General features: G+C 37.8%; 1 protein-coding gene across 10 annotated transcripts in view; it reads right to left on the bottom strand.

Annotated features, from left to right (window-relative positions):
* Window positions 1-17,519, bottom strand: part of PTPRK (protein tyrosine phosphatase receptor type K) — a 400,993-nt gene that overhangs the window by 52,895 nt on the left and 330,579 nt on the right. The window lies entirely within an intron of this gene.

Genomic DNA, 17,519 nt, shown 5'->3' with positions numbered 1-17,519 from the left:
TTTTTTTAAGAGTGAAGAGGTTTTTAAACTAAAAATGTTCCAGTTTGCTTCAAATATTTTCTACATTCAGCTATTGTCTTAAGACCTGGGAATAAAACAACTCTGCCATGCATCTGAGAGCAGACCTTCAGATGAAATCAGTGGGCCTATGCCAGGATGGGCAAATGGAGGAGTGGTTCAACCATGCTTAATAAAAACCACTAAAAGAAAAGCAGTATTTCAAATCTCTTCATCTTCTGCTTCATCAAATGCAGTGAATAAAGATGACAATTTAAGGACTTTCAGTTTACATAAAGCAATACTACTGAAAATTTTTTCAACAATTTGTTAGATACATTGGCTTTAAACTCCCAGGAGAATCATAGACACACACACACAAAATCTTATTTTCATTCATTTACAGCAGAATGTATTTATGCTCACTAACAAAAAAATTAATATTAAGCTTTCATAGATATTGCAGGTATTTGTTAAATCACTTTCATCACCGGAATATTTTTCTTACATAATATCAATTTTCTACCTGTTTATTGAATGCTTGTAAAGCCTTTTTCAAAAAACAGTAAAATACATGAAATGCTTTACTGCAGAGCAATGCACTAACTAAAGCTCATTCTCACTCAGCTCATTGACTTAAGAATGTTTACTTAGTGGATGTGAGTTCAAAACAAGTTTCATTTCACTGAACCAGCTTACACTGATCTTTACTTCTGGCAAGGGTAAAAAGTACCATTAATATTTAAGAAACTTTAATTACAATTGCTGATTGAAATCCCAGTAAGAGTAACAGCCAAATTCATACTTCTGAAGCAGCCAAACATTCCTTATCCTGTAAACCCTAGAAGAATTAGTTTTTTATACTGGCAGGTACTCCCTCATCAAAGCCAAATATCCTTCTCCTACAGCATTGCCACCATACGTGACCCCAATTGACCAAAGGGATATTCCTTAATATACAATGTTGTGCTCAGAATTAAAATCTGGGAGTTTCATTTTTCAAATTAAACTTGGAGACTGTCTGAGCATTTGGCTGTCTGTGGGAGGACACGAGTGACTGCTTTTGTATCACTTTTTGAAAAATAAATAAACCTTTCCTTCACTTCTAAACCATCTTTATCTCGGCCCACAAGTTTTCTTGCTTTTGCTTTTCTGATTCTCTTCCCCATTCTGCTGGTGGGCAATGAATGAACAGCTGGGTTGGTGCTAAGTTGCTGACTGTGGCCAACTTCCTCCAAAAAGTATTCAGAAAGGAAAAAAAAAGAGCAACAGTGAAAATAATTTGAAATCTGAAAAACCAAAAGGAAACAAAACCCCTTAATACCATTGGCCATTTATATTCAGGTTGGCCATCTAAAACCAAGGAAGTTATTTCTTCTTCTCTAATTAACATATTTATGAAGGTTCATTCAGTTAATGAGTACATTGTAATTTGCATGCCACCTCTCTTTCTAGTCGAACCTTTAAGAGTCTTTTCAGGTATTAACTTGAGACAGAGCACTCCTATTTAATAGCTGAAAGAGCTGAAACAGAAAATAAACAAGCCTGGGGTTAACAAGAATCTCACACTTGAGCTATAAATGTTCGCAGATAAAGGTAATGCTTGGCATAACTCTTACTTTTGACAGCATCTTTTCCCCCCTCCTCATTCTGCTGCTTTTACACTAAGGTAAGGTAAGGTCAGGTCATACTAGGTTTAGCAACCAAAAAAACAAGCAACCTCCACTTACTGCCACTTCTTCACACATTTCTTTTTGCTATACCTATCCTTCCTCCTCCCACAGTTTTTACACAGTATTTCAGGCATTTTAAGATTAAATGATTTGAATGACAGACTTGAAAGGTAAACCACTCCAGTTTACCACAACTTTTTTTTTTCTCTACAGCAACAGAGGATGAATGAGAAAGGAATGACACAGTAGTCCTTTCATACACCCTTCTTCTTCCAAGAGCATTCTTTTTTATTCCCCTTGCTTTCAATTAATCCCATTCACAAAGGATTAGCATAACACATCTTTTTATGCTTGTAAGGGTTACAGCTGTAATCGCTTCACCTCATCACTTTACTTAGCAATCCTGTCTCCAAAGGAGTAATTAGATTGCTCATGACAATCCAACTTTTGCCTAACTAAATAGAAATTCATTATAATGCTGTGCTGGTGCATCAGTTTACTATGAGTGGATGGGGAAAAAAAAACCCGGCAACATGAATAGCTCGTGTGAAAGGAAGAAAGCAATTGTTGCCTAACAAAAGGCTACCAACAAAAGATAGGATGACTAGCAGAAATTCTTAGTCCCATGGGCAGAGCAGCCTTCAAACCTGTAATGACCTATAGCTTTTAAAAGCCTTGGGTTTCAAATGGGTGCTGAAAGTTTATAAGTTGATGAGAGCATTCAATTGCTTCCATCTGACTAGTCTTTAGCAGGTACTGGGCAGGCGTGTGTAAAAACCTGACGCAGAGCTTTTACACAGGCTGAGGAGTCGACACCATCTTCTGCTAGTGAAAATACCGCTATACGCACACGTTAGTGCTTACAATGGCTTCTTTTGCCCTCTGCTTCTGAAATTTGGAACGTACATGAAGTAATTTGACTGCATACTGCTTCAAAATAAAACCAGTACCATCCTTAGAGACTGACAGTGGATAAGGATAAAAGAAGAAAAAACAAAAATGAGGACAACTGGCATCTCCAAATGACTTCCAGTTGTCCATATGCCCACAAGCATAAATCTAAGAAAAGATCATGCTGATTGTGGCACAGAAGGACAGCACTTGGGGCAGAAGCACAGATGCCAGGATCATGCCTTCTATTTAGAAGTAGAGCATTTTCTTTTATTTTATATTATTTCTGTAGAGTGATTTAAGATGCCCAGATGTAATGAGATAAGTTCTCAAAGGCAACATTTGTTATGCCAAAGGTTTAGGAGCATTAGGATCTAGCTGACAAATCTTTAGCTGTTAGACTGGCTTAGGTCTGTTTTCAGCTTTCAGAGCCCATAACTATCCTCTTGATTTTTATTTTTACAGATTCCTAAGGATTGCAGCACAACATATGGGCGGCATTAAGGGCATTAAGGATTTATAAATTTGTATTTTTATTATAAAACCACATGAAGCCTGAAATATATTTGGGGTTAGCTGCAATACATATACTACTTGTGGTCAAATTAAATATTGATGTGTTCATGTCCGCGTTAAGTAGAAAAAGAGAAAACATCCTGTTTACAATAGCCAAAGAAAACATCCCACACTCATGAAGAAAGTCATTCACTGTGTTTACTTCAGTCTGCTTTCTTTTTAATCTGAAATTTCTTTTTACTTCAAGTTGCTGCTCTTTTATATTCTTCTAGGCACTGAACCTTTATTGTGATGTGTATGTACTTCACAGTGACTGGAAATCAATAATAATTCTGATACTGAGTCTTTTTGCCTTGAAAAACTTAAAATATCCCTAAGGCAGCATTTTTCTTCAATACTACTCATGGGAATTTACTAATAATCACATTGTTGGATGAGAGTGGAGAATTTAAGTATGTGGAATAAAAGCCAGACTTTAAAATGAAAGTCCTCAGAACACAAAACCCAGTGGGTTATTGTTATTTTGCAAGTTACCGTTCAACATAAACATAGCTACAATAACTATGCTCACACTATACAGGCAGAGTATCTGTATTGGTTACATTTATTCCATAGTTAAAAATGAGAGGAGAGCAATCCAACCAAAATTCATGCTCTGATCCTAATTAGATGTCCAGTTTGAACAGCTGCACAGAGAAATGGGGCAGGATCCAGCATCCAGTCTTGAATCTATAACGTATACCCAGAAATGCAGCAAATTGTTCAGGTACAAGAACATACATTCACTTTTGTCTCCTGACAATTGTGATTTGCCATTGTTTGATTGCTGAAAATGAAGTTACAATATTGTTTCTTTATGTGAGTGTGCTGTTAAAGAAATGAGCTATTGTTTGAAGAAAACTAGTTCTGATACACTGCGCAGAGAACACAGGCATGGCTGGGAAAGTCAATGTTGTATATTGCAATGGAAACAAGACCTTTCTCCTTAATAAAGAACTCCCACCAGAAAAGCTGAAATACCGCATATTAAACTGGACAGTAACAATAATAAAATGGAAGCAGCAGTGGAAAGGCCTCAGCACAAACATGAAAGCAGACATTCATATTTCATAGGTCCTATCCCAAATCAGAAAAAAGTCCTCAAAGTTGTTTAATGAAGCTAAATAAATGTTGTGGGACTGTAAATACCAAAAACTAGCTATCATGCTTATAGATAAAGTAAGCATTTTTTTAGTGTTCATTATGAGGATATCTTTTTTCACTTTGCTGTACTCCATCTAGTTAGACATTCAAGCAGGAGACAAAGACTATATAGTTCTCAAAATTAATGTTACACAAACACCATCAGGATAGAAAAATGGCTTAGAGTACCTGTTCTCATAAAAAATTGATTTAAAATACAGTAGCCAGTTTCAAAGCTGGCAGAAGAAACATACCTTACATCTGTGCTTAGCTTCCTGTTTAGGGATGTTTCATTTATGTTTCCGTCTCAAACATTTACACCACAGTATAAATTTGTTCAAACTATCTTAGCCATGTTCAAATAAGGACAGAAAAACCATAAAAGATTTACAATCAGCTTATCCTGCATGATTATATTTCCCCTTTAGCCTAACAAATGTTAAGACAATTTGCTGCAAAACTTGCATTTCTTATTATGCCGTGGCCAGCAACAGCAATGACAAAATTTGGCTTGATGAAATACTTCTGTACTGGGAAGAGTTCAAGAAGCCTCCATAAATGGCTGAGTATGCTGTACAGCTGACATGTTTTGCTTTGAAGAGAGGTTGAGCAAGGAGCTGAAACATGGAAGGAGTAATATTTTAACAAATGTTGTCACTTGATAAAAATCAGCTGTCAGTTGGTCTTACAGTTTTGAAAAACCAGCCTAGTGTCTTGTTCAGCTTATGGATGCGTTCTAATTTTCCGTGATCTCAGAATGAGTATAATGGGATAAAGGCCTGGTGGGAAGAGGGGCTCAAGAATGCTGGATAATATTTAAGGATCACCTCCTCTAAGCTCAGGAGTGATGCATCCCAATAAAGAGGAAGTCAGGCAAAAACTCCAGGAACCCTGTGTGTGTGAAGAAGGAGCTCTTGGACAAACTCCAGCACAATAAAGAAGCCTACACAGCATAGAAGCAAGGTCAGGGAACCTGGGAGGAATGCAGGGAAATTGTCTGAGCAGCCAGGGATTAGGTTAGGAAAGCCAAAGCTCCAACTGAATTAGATCTGGCCAGGGGTGTCAAGGGCAACAAGAAAAGCTTCTATAAGTATGTCAAAGATACAAAGAAGACTAAGGAAAATGTGAGACCTTTTTGGAAGGAAACAGGAGACTTGGTTATCCAGAACATAGAGAAGGCAGCAGCTTTTTTGCCTCAGTCTTCACCAAAAAGTGTGCTAGCCACACTGCCCAAGTGGCAGAAGACAAAGCAGGGAGTGGAGAATGAAGAACCACCTGCTGTAGTAGATCAGGTTCAAGACCATCTAAGTAACCTGAAGGAGTAGAAGTCCATGAGACCCAGTGAGATGTATCTGCAGGTCCTGAGGAAACTGGCAGATGAACTGGCTAAGCCACTATCCCACTGTATTTGAGAAGTCGTAACAGTTCAGTTCCTACTGTGTGGGAAAGGTGAAACATAACTCCCAGTTTTAAAAAGGAAAAAAAGGAAGACCTGGGGAACTACAGGCAGTCAGACTCACCTCGGTGCCTGGAGAGATCATGGAGCAGATCCTCCTGAAAACTACTAAAGCAAATCCAGAGGAGGTCCACAAAGATGATCAGAAGGCTGGAGCACCTCTTCTGTGAAGACAGGTTCAGAGAGCTGGGGCTGTTCAGACTGGAGAAAAGAAGGCTCGGGAGAAACCTTAGAGAAGCCTTCCAGTACATAGAAGGGAGCCCACAAGAAATCTTGAGAGGTGCTTTTGACAAGGGCATGCAGGGTTAGGACAAGGGCTTGAAACTGAAAAAGTGTGGATTTAGATTAGACATTAGGAAGAAATTTTTTATGGTGAGAGTGGTAAGGCACTGCAACAGGCTGTCCTGAGATGCTGTGGCTGCCCCATCCCTGGAAATAAGACCAGGCTGGATGGGTCTTTAAGCAACCTGGTCTAGTGGAGGGTGTCCCTGCCCATTGCAGGGAAGTTAAACTAGGTGATCTTTAAGGTCCCTTCCAACCCAAAGCATTCTATGATAATATGAATAATTATAGCAACCAGGGTTCTACTGTTCTGGCAGCATAACCCCACCTCAGAAGTGACAGGGGCTGCGTCCTGTGACTGGGACCCTGATGTTTTCGTTTGAGTAGGCCCAGCTATACATAATGTGCTACGTATCAGTCCAAATAGGTTATCACCTCTACAGGCTGGCTGGTGGCAGATGAGGCAGTACGCACTTGCTATAGGCTTAGGCAGCAACGGTACCTGGGTGACTGTTCCTCTTCTCCTGTAAGCTATAGGCATTCATTCATACAAAAGTGTATCAGGTCCAGCAGCTGGGTCACCAGTCAGCCATTAAATCTTGAAGTCCTGCATTCTCAAACTATACTTGAACTACAGTGCACCTATGCTGTCTCTTTAGAAGCTTGGGTTCAGCTGGTTGGGTAGAACTGGGTATTGGTCAGTGGGTGGTGAGTGGTTTTATTCTCTTCCCTTGTTATTTCCCTTATCATTATTATTATTATTATTGGTGATAGCAGTAGTGGTTTGTGTTACACCTTAGTTACTGGACTGTTCTTATCTCAACCTGGTGGATTCACATTCTTTCAATTCTCCTCCCCATCCCTCTGGAAGCGGGTGGAGCAAACCGGGCGGGGAGTGAGCAGGCAGTTGCTTGGTTCTGAGTTACCGGCTGGGCTTAAACCATGACAGCTCTGCTGATATTTTCTTATCACAAACACAAGATGAATCTGGAAGCTTGCCATGAACAACTGAACAAGTCTTTCTGCAGCTGAGCTTCTACAAGTCAACCACTGCTCTCCAAATGCTGCAGCACTGTGTGCCTACAATCTATCACACTACATTATTACCTATCCAAGCGCCTCCTCCAGCAAACCAGGTTGTTTTACCTAAGTAATTGCTTGCATTTATCCAAAAATAATATCAGATACTAAGGCCTTCAGGATTAAATCTTTATGAACTACCAGAAGCAAGAAACTCTAAAATGCTGTGAGAAAATCTGTTTACATCTGTAGAAGATGACAGCATGTTGAATTACCAGGCCTTATAAAATTTGTTACAAAATTCTAGGGAATGCAGCATTGTTACTTCAAAACACAAATGACAGTCTCAATTCAATAAACTGTGAAATCAGAAACAGACCAAGGATTAATTTGAGATTTGCTTGACTATGTATTTTCTATTGTAACGGGTCAACAAAACAAGCAGACAATTCAGATAATCTGGATAGTGTCAGTGTACACAAAAATTAATGTTCACATTAAGAAATGCCTGTACTTGTGCAAACGAACTGCCTTCCATATGTAGAGGAAATTTCAATGCCAGTTACAAAATTGTAGAATCCTACCCTCTTTCTCATATGGAAGAAAACTCATCCTTTCATTGTCACCTTTTCACTGTCACTAAAAACATGGCTGTAATAGCAAGGATCAACTCCTTCAATAGTTCCAGCAAATAGTCCACAAGCTGGTTTTCCTGTCATTATCTAATGGTCCCAAAAAGAAGATGTTTAAAAAAAATGTTTTTAAAAATGTATCTTCATATCCTAGAATCATAGAATAGTTTGAATTGGAAGGACCCCTAAAGATCAACTTGTCTAACACCCATACAATGAGCAGAGACATCTTCAACTAGATCATATTGCTCAGAGCCTTGACCAATGGGACCCTGGAATTTCCAGGGATGTGCCATTTACCACCCCTCTGGGAAACCTGTACCACTGTTTAAAAAAATATGACTTACATCTTCCATAAGTAGCCACTTGAAATGGCAAAGTCAGAAATACAGTAACACCAGTGATGGAAAGAATGTGATTATGACGTTTGTTTTCCGTAAGTACATAAGCAGCATCATGCACTGTTGCAGAAAGAGGCCCATTTTCATGACACTGTGAAGTGCACAGATATAATCTGTTTTACTACCATATTCGTCATACAGAACCATTCTGATTTTATTTGCATGCTATGATGGCATAAGTACCTACACTGCCAGTGCAGAAAATCTTCACATGTAATTTCCCACACTGATGACACATAACTGAGGATTTGCCTTAAACTTGCCCATTAACTACGTCATTATGCTACCTCTGAGCTTTTCTTTGCATTTCAACCCATAGAACCTGCCCATAGAAGCTGGCTTTGGGCAATCTGTTGTCCAATAAGAGAACTACGTCCAGCATAACTGGACATCCTGTAATCTTGCTCCAGTGTTGACAACATGACAGCAATTTAGGAGTGCAGCACTAAATCCTGCAGTTTTATGGAAGCAAAAGAATAAGAGCAGTGCATTGGAAATGGCTTGGATGCTTGATGCAGAGACTATATACAGTCCAAGTTTTGTAGCCATACAGAGTGGCAACAACTAATGCACAATAGATATTTACTTTTATTTGAAGCCAGATGTCTCTTATTTCAGACATGCTGCTTTAATGTCCTAAATACTATACTGGCTTTTGCTATTCCCTATATAACTTTGTTATTAACTGTGGTGTTCTGAAAAAAAGTATGTTGCTGAAATAGCACTGCTGATCTCACAAATTTCAGTAGTGTATTGTCAGTACAGTAGTACTGCCTCAGGATATTTTCCATCACAGGAGGGTTAGAGCAGGACCTCTTTTTCCTCTATGCTAATGGCCTGGCCAAACCACACGGCAGAGAGGCTGAAACCGTCAATAATATGTACTTTTCTTACATATATGTGAGTAACCAATACTCAGTCATCAGCAAAGAGCAAGTAACAAGTCAGCTGACATGGGACCTCTGATTTAATGTTCAGGTTAAATATTCTGGCATCTATATGTAGTTACCTTTCCTATTGACTCAATGAAGCAAATGTTAATCAGAAGTGGCAAAGGATGCAATCTGTTTTGTGACTTCCTTGACAGTAAAGGGTTCTGGAAATCCACCCTGATCAAGAACCCTAACCACTGTGAAGTGTATAGAGAATATTCACAGACTGCTTTCCAGACTGCTGAATTGTCACAAAAGCCTCCACAGATTTCCAAAGTCAACAGCATTGAAAACCACACACAAAGGTTGTAATACTGTTCCCTATGCTTAGAATTTACCTGGCTACAAAAATCTCCTAAAATTAATCTCTTTAATGCCTGCAACTGCCTCCCACTCTGACAGACAGATGTGAGATAACTACGCAATTTCTAGAAAGACTGTCCCTCTTGCAATGTCCATTTGCATAACTTTCTGGTCAGGGTCCTTCCAGAAGCAGTGTGGTTAGCACACAACTTCCCATTAGAGCAGAAAGCAGTTTGCGCTCCTGAACTTCAGAGCCATTGTCTCAAACAGCTGATAAAGCACCAATCTCTGTATTCAAGTAATTTGATAGCAGTGCCAATCAACCATACCGACTTGCTCTGTAACACTTCTGACAGTGTTTAGGAAGTTCTACTACACTTGGCAATGCTGCTCCCTGTTTCTAGATGACTAGATGTAGAACCTAGCACTCTGTCAGAGTTGACAAGCAAATAATTGAATAAATCCTTGTAATGTTCATGACAACACGGTGGAACTTCTTTTCATTTAGTTAAGTGTTTACGATTAGATATAGAGAACAGGGATGCTGACTTCGGGGCTGTAAACTTTTCATAAAATTCAATAAGTACTTTTCTGGTTTAGATGTTGCTGAAGTTCTGCATTCTTTGGGCATCACTCTTTTCTGAGACAAAGTCCTGCTTGTCCTTTCTATCCAGATGCACAGTGAGCAGCTTTATTGCTCAAAAATATTTTGCCTTCTATTCAAAATATCTCTCTGTTAGGCAGCTGCTAATGCAAGGATGCATAATTACAAGGATTATCATCTCTGTGCTAAGGTGTCACACACTGATGTAACATTTTGCTTTTTGTAGTTGGACTGAAGCAGCTTTGACCTCGAGGATCAATTTTTCTAGTAGCTTTAAACATGACCTCAAAACCTTTGGCTGCATGTGAAGATGGTGAAGCCTACTTCCCATTTACCTTTCACCAGTCCTCCAGCATGTACTGTTGTTTCTACCCTGCTTTCAGAACTGCTTGTGCAATTGTTCTAACCCAGGAAACATTTAAAATTATTCTGATTATGTAAAGTTAGCTTATTCTGGCAAATGTAAGTGAGACCAATCATTTGTAACAGGGATAGCAATGAGCTGCTGACAGGCATTTTTTCTACACGCTCTGTGACCACTAGCTGTACATACTCTCCAAGAATTTCATTTTCTATCTGTGTTGGCTTATGTGTGATCTACTGACATCACCTCCTCATTATAAACTATCAATAACCACCTCCTCATTATAAACTATCAATAACATCATCAATCTGCTGCATAAATGATTTCTACTTCATCAGTGCCGAGTTGTAGTGTAGGATGGAAGCTCCTACTATTTCAAAACTGAATGTGTCCATGATGTCTTCTGGAATGACAGCGCATCAGAACTGTGGGAGAGTGATGACCAGCCAGGGCTCAGAGTAAACCACCAAATACTGGAGTAACATTCAAGTTTTCATTAACACTTCCAAAACAAGCTGGGACTTTATTCACAAAATTCCAAATCTAATAAATGTGTGCATATTAAAATCTCCCAAACTAATGCACCATTTCATGTATGACTGTATGCGACCTCATTGTTTTGAACTGTAATTTCTGTCCTGACACTAACAACGGTAGCAAGATACCAGTATGTAGGGATATTTCTAGCATCGGCAACTGGTTGCTTTATCGGGCATGGAATTCAATCTACAAGTCAGTGATAGGTATGGCAAAACCTACCCTGGACTGTCAGTGTTGACATGCCCACTAATGTGGAGAAAGTGTCGTTCTGGCTGAAAACTACCGACTAGATATAAACATAATTAGTAATTCCTAGAGATTCCTTTCTCCTCCTTTCTTTGAAAAGGTGAAACAGCACTGTCCCTTAATAGGGCTGCTGTAAAGCTCCACTGCTGCACAGAGAAGCCAGATTCCTGTTCCTGAGCCAAACATGCACGTGAGATCGCCCGTGACAGACTGTTGGAGGCAGCAATCTCTGCCTGTTCTATCTCACACACTCTTCTACACCAGGCATTGTAAGGGGCCATTTTATCCAGGAGTACAGTGAATAAGAAATGAAAGTAGATATAGGCAGTCTGTGTGAAAAGCGGATAATGAGCCCAGCCCTATCAGGTGATGATAGGATTTACTTTCTTTAAACACTTGTAATTTTACAATAAAAAAAAAAAAAGAAGGTAAAGACATAAGAAAAAGCAAGTAAGAAATGATGAAACAGAAAAAAAGAGGAGTTAACATAAAAACCCCAACCCAAGACACTGCAGTATTAGCAAGTGAACTGCTTAATTCTTAATCTATTATAAAGGGAATCAAGGATTTTTCTATCGATTTAGATGTATAATGGGTTTTGTAAAACCAGTAGATTTCTACATTTATGTTTCCATATTCTCTAACAATGAATGGAAAGCATTTGATGCACGTAATTCCTGACATAATATTCGTAATAGCTGAAGAGACCTAAGAAACCAGGCACCTACTAAAACAGCATATATGCTATGTTGATCAGGGAATGTAACAACATTCATTCTCTAATATTTAAATATAAACTAGAATCCTCCACCTGAATTCTTACTTTTAAGATTCTTATTCTTTAGGAAACCTTTAAGGTTCCCAAGATTTCAATCTGCTTACAGCAGCTGCACAAGGTAATTTATTAAGTATCTAGACCAAAAGAAACACCAAAACATTTCAAAATCAAGGAAAGATAATATTTATTATATCTTTGGATGCAAAGTTCCTTCATTCAATGGCTGATTAAAAAGAAACCCAAACAACAACACTGAAGTGTTTCATTAGGGTTTCCTCTTGCAAACTTACCAATTTTAAAAAAGTTAACTTTCAAAACTAAAATAAATTTAACAAAAGAATAAAATAAAAAAATAAAAGAATGTTTGCATGTAATAAATTTATTCACTAAGAAATGTATTTAAAAACAAAGTCTTCTAGTAAAGCAATTAGATTTATTAGTTGTACTTACTAGATTTACTCTTCCATGAAAAAGCAGTCTTTTTCAAAACATAGTACTAACCCTATATTCCCGGTGGCTTAGGAAAGGGGTTGGAAACGTAAAAATACTTCTGATCATAACTATTTTCAAATATAGTTAAAATAAATAGCTCAGCTCAGGCAATGTCATAAGCATACCCTTTGTTTCTTAGAGATATCAAGTAACAAGGAGAAAGGGTACTTCTCTTTGATGCCTTACAATAAGGAATGGGAAACACATTCTCTGAAGACTGCTGTCCCATGCAAATCAATCATATAGCTTACCAAATAAATGCTGTTGTTACATTATATTCTATTTTACTCAAATAAAATTTTGGTCATTGAATTCCGTGATTTTGTTATTATCTGCACATACATGAAAATACCCACATTATAGCTTTTGTGTCTGGAAATCTGGAGGTGTCCCTCAGTTTACTACCTTTTTTATAACTACCATCAAATACTCCATCAAAGGATCATTCAATTTTTTATTTACAACTAAAGGCATCACTTATCAGAACTACCATATGTGGTTGCTCAGTAAGCCACTGCAATTTCACATACAAAGGAGGAAAATACACCGTGCTAATATTATTCTTCCATCTTTGGAAAGCTCAGTTAAAACCTCCTCTTTTTGAGACGGAAGATGTTATGCAAAAGACCACTGAAGTTTAAACTTATTAAATAAATAGCTTTTTCCTATAAATGACTGGAAAGAAAGATGTGATTTAGGCAACATCTGCATCCATCTCTAAATTCATTTTGCCAGTTAGGTCTCCAGTGGCTATTATGATGGTACAGCTAAAGTCATTGTAGGAACATTGATCCAACCATAACAACAGTGACAGAAGTTTTGTTTCATATGCATTTAGCATCTGACATCTTCCCTTTGTTTGGGCATTAATCAGTAACAGACATATTTGAGCATCCTGCCAGGAGGTGATTGGACTTTCACAAATTTCCCTAAGAGAAGAAACATCATCAGGAACAATTTCAAGGAAATAATTATGGTCTAGACAGATTTATGACTTCTAAAGACCTAATCCAAAACACATTAATGTCAGTGGAAGGACTCCCAGTGACATCAAAGGCCTTTGGATCAATCCCCAACTGCTGTGGGAATGAATTCAGAGCAATAATGATGGTGGACTAAATGCACACTTGCAGTTGAAATGTTACCACCCAGACCTTTTTATTCCTCAAATCAGATTAAAAAGTCATTTTCTGCTATTTCACAATTACTTCCAGATGCTCATCATCTCAAACGGCATTTTCATCCATCTGTATGAACCAAACGTGCACAGAGACAGAGAGGTTCTTCTACACTGCCTGAACTAATAATACAAATAAAAACCACAAGGGAAAATAATTTTGGAGGTGATGAAGTTCATGTTATAAATGCAAATGAGAAATCTTGGGCTTCTTTTATTCCTTCTGACTGGATCTGCCAGGCCCACCACCTCTTTGTTTACTGTCAAAGTACATTCTTTCTGATTCAATTTTCAATTTTTTTCTCTAGTCTCCTAAACAAAACAAAAGAATACATGTAAATCAGTGTAACTCTCAAACCTGGCAGCCTACAAACTGTCAGAAATGTCAGCTTCATATACTCACTGATTAGTAACAGCTCTGTTGTCCCTTCTGTCCTCTTAAATGTCTATTTAAATGCCGAATAATTTGAAGCGTCCTTCTTTTCTATGTTAATCTAGTTTCATTCTCTGAGCAGTTGATAACATTTTAGACTGTAAAATGAAATGCTGTCATGTGCAAGTGAAAACCTATTCAAAGTTTCACACAGTCCAAGATGTGACTGATCAGCCATAAATATTGTGTTTTACTCAGCAGTGCATGCTCCGAGAATCACGCATCTCTTATTCACGCCTCTATCAATGCTTTGGTTGAGTTACTATTGTGCTATGAGCATGTTATGGACTAGCTGAACTCTGCCTTACCAAATTAGTTTTAGAACTTTCGTTAGAAAATTATATGCAACACCTTTTTTTCGTCAAATAATACACATTTCTTAGCATAATTCCATCATCTTTCCATTCCTAATGAATATCTGACCTATTACCTATTACCTATCAGTGTCTCTACCCTTTTCTGTAATTAGAAAACAAGAGTTTTAAAATTTTTTTCTCCTTCTTCAGTTACTATATATGTGAGATTATTAGTGACTGGGTAATGCTCATAGCTAGATTAAAAAAATAATGAGGCAGAGAACAATTGGTTTGTTTATGGGTTTGTTTTGTTATGGCTTTGGTTTTGTTCCTTTTTTTTTTTTTTTAATTGATGATGATCACTTGTTACTAAGAGGATCTGAATGGGAATGGAATTCAGGTTAACAGAGGAAGACAATATTGGCTAAAAGCATCCAAGGAATTAAAAAGGTTCACAGCTCATACATTTTCTGGGCTATACATGTAATGGAAATGGTGCTTTAGGTATGTTCTACCCACCACCTGCGTAACAAGGAGATATTTCTAACCTAGTTTTCTCAAGCATCAAAGCTTATGTGAACAGACTGTGTGCAACTTTCATACCCTCTCACCACATCTAATAACTTGGGACCTCCTTGGCCAATTCAGTCCAATCTGCAGAAGGGCAAAAGTCATAAAGTCATTAAGGTCTTACAAACTTTGTGGAAATAGATGTCCAGAAAAACAGGGAATTCTATTATTGTCTTAAATCATGGCCATCAAAGAATCATTCTGGCATTCATATTTCAGCTGCAAGTACACAGGAACTGCTCAGGAGACTACTTTTTAATCTGGTGCTGTTCCAATATCTTCTTCCATGAAAAATTAACTCAATGTATTTTAATACACCAGACACTAGTAAGTCTCTCAGCTTACTCTAAAAACATTTTTTTCAAGATACACCAAAAGCAGCAACATACTTCAATCATGGTTTGGCACCATCTTTTAGGTGAGTTCACGCTTCAGTGCATTTTGTTATCAGAAGAGCATGAGAACACTGCACCTGGAATATATGGACTAAAAAAGTCTGAGCACTTCAGTTTAAATTTGCTGACTTTCATTAGTTTGACACCAACAAGAAACTATTTCATCAGTTCTCAAAGGTAGGGAATGGGAACCCGTGGGAAGGGTATATGCAAAACCCTACGTATTAAAATCTATGTAAATTCTATTAACAGGAACTGCCTAAGCAAACAGAAAATTACTCAGGGGAAAAACACTCTAAGAAAGTTAAATTATCAAGATTATAATTTCAGGGCTATAAACTGCTCCAGCACCAAACCATGACATTACTACTGTATTTTTCCCCATCTTTACATCTCATCAGTGTGAATATACACAGTAAATTACACCCGATGTTTGAATGAGATAAAACGAAAAGGTACCTTTACAGATAATACTGAACTTCACCACCAGGGAAATTTTGTCTTGCTTCTACATGCACCTTTAATGTTATGTCCCCCTTCCCCAGCTCTTTATGATTTTTAATGCCTTTTCAAAATGTTCAAAGCAAAATTCATTGTGTCCAGCTGTAGGCTGCTTCAAGTCATGGGAAATGACACAGAACTACAGAATGACACACTGCTTATATAACTGAATACAAAGTTTAGACGATTTTATGGATTTTAAAAGGGAATGTTAGCTTTAATGGGGTGCATTAGGTAAGGTGAGGCAGTCCTCTTTTCCCTATAAATATATTACAAATGTAAGCTGACGTCTCCCAGGTCAGTGACTCAAAGAAAACCTACACTGAAAAAAATCACCACAACCAGGTGAACATATACATACACAAATATGTTAAGTATACTTTTCTTTAAGTACAACAAATCTTTATATTATTTTTTCAATGAAAACATGGGGAAAAATTCAGTGTCAACTTTTAAAACACGGCTTAGAATACCAGTGTAACTCATTCGAGAGGTATGAATGTATGTGACTTTGAAGCTATGATGCCCTATTAAATGTCTTCCTTCAGAGCAAAAAAAAAGCCTTTGCTCCTAAAGTTGCCTCCTCCCACATTTCACATCGACTAAAATAAATTCAGAGAAAACATTCTGGGTTTTAGTTCCACATTCAAGGAATATAGTACTGGTATATAAGACATTTACTTCAGGAAAACCTGTCCTTAGCCAGAGTGGCAAAGGCAAGATTTATGTCCTGATGGTAAGAAACTTGCTGCTCATTTCCCCCTTCCTTCAGACTACAGTCATTGGGGTGAATGTGACTGTTACGGCAGAGGGAGCATAAAAGCAACCACCAACAGGACTATTGCTCTTGTGAACATTACTTTGAGATTGGTGGACAGAGTACAGTTAAGTAAAAAATAATTTCCTCATAAGACAGATGAATTCTTTCCCTGTTTTGTTCTTACTATCCAGAAAATTCATGATGAGAGTTTACCGCTTTCCCCTTCCCCAGTCCTGCAAGAATTTAGTTTTTTCTGAGCATTTCAAGACTATCCCTTGACTCACATCCTAGCAATACATGCTCGTGGTACATAAATATTTCTTTATACAAATGTATCAAACATTTAATATCAAACATTTAATCTTGCCAGGTAAACATAAGAAAGATAATGCTGATGTACTTTTCACAGAAGACTTAGCTCTCAGTTTTAATTTCCTATTTTTATTAGCTTACCTCACTAGATGAAAATTTAACATGTGTTGAGAAGTACATTTTACTTGCTGGTTTCTCAAGAAAATGCTTGGTTGCTACACCTCATTAGAGGCATCAGCTTTTAATTGGAACAAGTTTTATATTGAAAGAAGTGATTAATAAAATGGTGCTGATGTGCTGGTATAGTACTTCAAATGCCCGCTTGCTTATTTCTAAAGTTGTTTTTATGCTGAGTATCAATATGCAATTAGAAAAGACAATATAAGTAATGCTGGGCCTCTGCAGAGTAGTCTTTCAGCACTTGTAAAGTCCTTTCTTGTTTATGCTGCTGAGGTCTATCAAAAAACTCATGTTGACACAATCAATCAACCAGAATGAATGGCTATAAATACAGTCAAAGCAAGAGATAACAATAAGCAGAACAACTAAGTCCTCATTTGAAGATGAAACAGCAATTTTGAGCGAGCAGTATGTGATTAACCCACTGCATGTGGGGTCAATATGATTTATTCTCACAGCTATGCATTCAGTCTTAGCCCTGGGCCTCACTTGCCATCAAAGACACAGGCCTTCCTCAAATCAGCCCTCCCCTATGTCTAACTAACATTCAGAGCTCTCTCTTAGGATCATTATCATGTCCTTCCAC

This window comes from Pezoporus wallicus, unplaced genomic scaffold (genome assembly GCF_028554395.1).
Source record: "Pezoporus wallicus isolate ANWC-B61680 ecotype Strahan unplaced genomic scaffold, APGP_CSIRO_Pwel_v1 contig_3817, whole genome shotgun sequence".
Classification (NCBI taxonomy): domain Eukaryota; kingdom Metazoa; phylum Chordata; class Aves; order Psittaciformes; family Psittacidae; genus Pezoporus; species Pezoporus wallicus.
This window is presented reverse-complemented; position numbering and strand designations above follow the sequence as displayed.